Source organism: Miniopterus natalensis, chromosome 19, assembly GCF_054644295.1.
Source record: "Miniopterus natalensis isolate mMinNat1 chromosome 19, mMinNat1.hap1, whole genome shotgun sequence".
NCBI lineage: Eukaryota > Metazoa > Chordata > Mammalia > Chiroptera > Miniopteridae > Miniopterus > Miniopterus natalensis.
The window spans coordinates 27,846,274-27,851,830 of NC_142099.1; the positions used below are offsets into that span (position 1 = coordinate 27,846,274).

Genomic DNA, 5,557 nt, shown 5'->3' on the forward strand with positions numbered 1-5,557 from the left:
TACTCCATGCCACACACTGAGCCAGATGAAGCCAGACTGCATACTTTCTTGATATTGTATTAAATATACAAGAGTGTTTTCATCCGTATCATTCAAACATAAGACTTTGTTTTATAGAAAATGCATATGTATTTCAATATATACTGTTTCATGAATATTTTAAAAATGGATACCTATTTAGCCCCCATCCAGGTTCAGTATTGGAACATTGCCAGTATCTCAGAGGCACCCCACCCCTGCCATGTGCCCGTTCCCAATCACAGTCCCTCCACTCCTCCCTGAGATGATCCCTCTCTAGATTTTGTGACCTGTTCCTTGCCTTTAAAAAAAAAATAGCCTTAGGACCTGTTATACATCCTTAAACAACATAGTTTGGTTTTGCCTGCTTTGAATGGTATGTATATCATAAGATATGTTTTCATTTGGTACTCGCTTCTTTAGTTCACTATGCTTATAAGATTCATTAATACAGGCATACAGGTGGAATGAATTTATTTTCAATAGCTCAGTGTTCCCTTGTGTGTATATGCCACAATTTATTTATCATTTCTACTGTTGATTGGCATTTGGGCTGTTTCCAGCTAAAGATTTTATGGACAGTGCTGCTAAGAACATTCATGTGCATGACTCCTGGTACCCATGCACAAGAATTTCTCTGGGAAAAGTACCTGGGGGTGGAAATTGTGGGTTGCAAGTACACACACCTCCAAATGTTAAGATAATGCCAAACTGTTTTCCTAACGATTATATTGATTTACTTTGCCACCAGCAGTGTACAAGAGTTCTCATTGCTTGGCATACTCATCAGGTTCAGGCTACACTCTTTACCTAAGAATTAGGGAAGGTGATAAGAGGGGCAGCCTGACTCTAATATCTGGTCATAAAGTGGGAAAATGTACTTGAATTGCACTAAGAAAAAGTTAGGTTCTGAATCAATGTAAGTTCTTCCTCTTCTTTTTTTATTTATTTAACACAAATATTTTCTAATTTATTGTAAAGACATTTTGCACACCACCACCATAAATACTGAACATGGTTTTATGAAACTTACAATTTTATTATAAAAGTATTTCCTAAATATCATGATAACCCACTTGTTATCGTCTTAACCTCAGATCACAGCTGAGACTAAAATTTTAATTTAACCCCAACAGACATGAAAATTTGGTGTCTCTATTTACAAATATAGTCTAACACATCAGAATACAGACAAGCATTTCCACGTGTTCCAGATGTACTGCCAAGGTATGGATAGCTAACAAATTTAAAAGAAATATACACATTTCTAACTGGAAACATTACAGGTACTAACTAGAAATATTACAGTAAAGCTGGGAAACTGTGACCACCAGCACAGAATTCTACACACCTGAGAAAGTCAACAACCGCCAAAAAATTAAGACGTTTGGCATCAGAAGGACAGCGTCTAGCCTTTAGGGCTGACTTGCTGCTTTCAAGCGCTATACAGTCTATCTTGTCCTCAACCCTTGGAATTTCAGAGCTTGAGAGTAGTAGACAGTCCCAAACACCTGCTTTGCCCTTTTTCTCATGCTAGACCTCGGATATTTTCCTTACTCTTGCAGTCTTCTGGAATGACCTTTCAGATTTTCACTAAATAGCACCGGGTCAAATCTCTTCTACGCAGGATCTCACTGTTCTCAGGGCTCCTCTGTTCCCAGAGAGCAGGTCAACGTCTTGGAGGTGGAAACGAGTTGCCAACTAATTTAGCATTATTTCTCAAGATGGGAAATGCTGAAACAACTTGGAAGGTAAGGAACATAGTGATGATGGTACGTATCGCTTTTTCCAAGGGCAGATTCGTTAGGCCTTCATTAAAGAGCAAGGAGAGAATTAAAGGCAGCTGCAATAGAAGGCTCCAAAGTCAAAGGCAGCCAACTCAGGAACCTTTCACTGTAGGGTCACCCGTGTAGCCCTGATACAACCTGATAGCTTCAATTAAGGTTATGAGGATGTTGAAGTGACAACAATGAATTTGCAGCAATCAGGCAAAAAAGTGACATCAGCAATGACGAACTGGAAACCATTTCATTATCTGGTCCTTTGCTGTACCTGGGCCGGTCAGGTTTGAGTCACTGAACACAGTCCAGCAGAAGTTTCCCAGCTGCAAGTGGACAGGATCCAGCAGCTCCATGCCCAGGCTTCTTAGAGCTGGGTCTGTGGTTCCCAACGCAACTTCTAGGCATGGAAAGGGCAGGAAGCATCTTGTGTCCTTTGGTTAGCTGGCCATCCCCACTTTGCCCCTCAGTCCTAGGTGTATAGTGCCTGCTCATCAAATACTGAGGAACTTGCATTAGAAATGCAGTCTTTAAAGAAAGAAATTTCAAAGCAACACATACTGGATTATATCAGTGTTACAGTTTGGTGAAGCTTATTGGATTGAGCTGAAATGAACTGGCCTCAGGAAGATGCTATGGGCCACACAACACTGTGTAGCTTTGGGCTCTGGAGCTGGCAGCCTGAATTTGAACTGTAGCCCAGCCACTTTCCAGCTATGCAACCTTGAGCAAGTTAGTTGATCTCCTTGACCTTAGTTTCCTCACCTGTAAAGTGGGTGAAGTAATAGGACCTACTATGTGTGTTTGGCTGGGGAGAGGGGGTTGTGAAGATGAGAGAATTCACGGAAAGTGCTAAGCTCAGTCCCTGGCCTTTAGTGCTCAGTAAACGTCACATATTATTAGAGTCCATCCCTGAAGAAACACTTTGCAATGGCTTCCTGGGTAACACGGCATGAATTTGCCTGGAGAGATGGGGCAGGACTTGATCTCTGAGGATTTTTCCCCCAGCCCCCACACTGGTAATTTTCAGCAACGAACATTCAGAATAAGCTCCTGTTTTAGTCTCCATCAAACCAGAAGTGACAGCAAAAAGAGACATTTTTTCAGAAAGGAAATTAATCTCCTAAACAGGGTGATTTTACTCTTTCCTTTAAATACTTCTAAAGTCACGCAGGAGGAGCACAGCGCGCATTAACCGTCAGAATGAAGCATCGCCCCGCGCCTCGGAGTTGCATTGGCTTTAAGATTGCCCTCTGAGCTATAGGCGCTCTTTTCTTTCCCGCAGCACAGTTAGCAGGAATATTTTTCTTTAAATGGCCCCATTTCATTTGCATTTTTGAGCTTTCACTGCGGAGAGTAGAAACAGTTGTAAATGGCTCCAAGAAGGTGGCTGTGATTTCTTCAGACTCAGCGCTGCCTGCCTGGAGCTCCTGCAACTGGGCGTCAGCGTCCCTGAGAGTAGAAAGATATTGCTTCGCATTTGTGCGCGCAGCTCGCTGCTCCGTGCCTGGTTTGATGGTTTCGCTTAGCCACGGGCACCCTCCAGCAGCCATTCCTTCTCCCCAATAAAATAAAATGAAATACCACCTTCCTCTTTCCTCCGCAGCCCACCTCCCCCTTTTTTAATAAGACATTTTCTTGTTTAGACCGAAGGTGAGAAACTGTGAGTTCTTGTCTGATTCCTTTTATTGCTCTTTCTTTTTGACAAGGAGAGGACATCAAAAAGGTAAAAAAGAAGGGAAATCTATGATCAGAAATCTGAATGGAAAGCCACACCAAGTCCTCAGGTCAACTTGAGTTTGTTTGAGATTCAACAGCAAGGTATTGAGAGAGGAGGGCCATAGAGAGAGTACAGGGCACTTTACAATGGTGTAGAATGAGGGCCCAACTGACCAGCATTAGCTTCATGCCGATTCTCGAGTTCACACCATTTACCCCAATCATGCTGCAGTTAGGGGCCAGTCTGCAGTGAAGCCCAACAGGGCTAGGCACCAACAGGGCCCGGCACCTCCCAAGTCACTTCAGGAGGAGGCTGGGCTGAGTCCATGAAGGGGTGAGTGAGCAGGTCTTTGTGAGCTTAAAAAGAGAAGAGGGGTCTTTGCTTTGATGAATTCATCATTGTGAGAGGTGCAAGCCACAATGCCTCGGCTGATAGGATCCGTGAACAAAACAACTGGAAACTTAACTCATTTTCTCAAACCTGGTTTAATATCTAGACGTTCTTTACCTTACCGATGAGCTGTGTGTCTGAAGTTTACAACTTGGGTGTTTAGAACTTAAAACACAATTTATTGGATAGTGGTCCTTTAATGGGATTGTCAAGTTTCTTGGCCTGCTCACAAAAGTCCATTTAAGACATATAATCTTGGCTGAAATGTATTGCTAAGAGTTTTATTGGGATGGGAACAGAAATTCGTGCAGTGAGGGAAGAGGGGGTAGAAGAAAAGTATCTTCTTGAATGAAGCTCTGGTGAAATTTTGAAGTAGATAGACCTGGCAAGTTTTTGGCATATGCCCTTCTCTTTCTCTGCCGGTTGCCAGAATCCTCTATTGACCCCAAAGTGACAAATGCAGCCATCAGGGATGCTAGGTGAGCCAGCTGAGGCTCAGATTCTATGGTCCATGGACAGAGTAGAGGAAAAGGAGGGTTAGAAATTCAGTCTGATTCAGGGTTATTCTTAGGTGTTCCTGTTCCATCCTCGGGATCTTTGCTGAGGTGACCTGAGTGTCCAAGGTCCAGGTCAGTGACTCCACCCAACCACCAGGCTGCTCCCAGGAAATATTAGACATTTTTGAGGTTTCATGTTAGGTGCTTCACAACTCAAATTTCTATTTTCCCAGGGGACTTCCTGTCACCTGCTTTTTCCTGCCCTTTGCTCTTTCTCTGTGCTTCCTCTCCCCTGGCCCCGCTCCTACCAAAACTTTTATGTCTGCCCTCTGGAATTTCCACACTCAATGCATCCATTCATAACCTCAGACTTCTCACTGACTATTCCCTTCACTTTTTTATCTGAACCTGCCTCTCCCTTCTCAAGGGGAGCTGCTCATTCTTTCATACCACGGGGTCAGCAGGTGGCATTGGCACCGTCTCTGCTCTCCACTCAACTCCCCAAAATGACTCATGTAAAAATGCCTGCCCCTTTAAGGCCCTCTCTTGGAGTCACAAAGAAATGCCCATAGGGTGCAGGCCAGTATCTTAAATGAGTGATGCAAACCTGTGGGGACTATGGTGAATTGGAAACTGCAAGATATTCTAAAGAAGTACAATTGTGACTCAGCTCCAGAGGGCACAAGGGAGTGAGAAGTCCCATGTTGCCACATCTTCTAGTTTTTAAGAGCCATCTTCCAAAGAATCCAGATTTTTATAGGAATTCTCCTAATTTTTAAATGATGGGAAATAATATATCATAAAACAAATAAAGAACAATCCTTAAGCAAGCCAAATAAAATCTGGCCATTGGCCTGACTTGGCCCATAAGCTTCTGATTTGTGATTTCCACTCTGTATTTCTTGGACATCATGTAACAATTTCTTAGTCACCCTCTGCTTTTCACTAAGACATCAGCATGTGGCACGGTCTTTCTCTGCCCCTGAACCCCTAGTCTCATCCTGGATTAGCTCAGTGTTCATGGTGTGCCCAACAACACCCTAACTCCCTCAGTCCCAGATCTTTTCATGTACAGTGACCTCCACTCTCACTTTTCTTGAGCCACGCACATGCACGGCCCCACCCTGGACCTTGTCATCTCCTAGGTCACATTC

General features: G+C 43.4%; 1 pseudogene; it reads right to left on the reverse strand.

Moving 5' to 3' along the window:
• Positions 1-1,626: 1,626 nt before the first annotated feature.
• LOC148090931 (transmembrane protein 17 pseudogene) lies at positions 1,627-2,152 on the reverse strand (annotated as a pseudogene).
• Between the last annotated feature and the right edge of the window lie 3,405 nt (positions 2,153-5,557).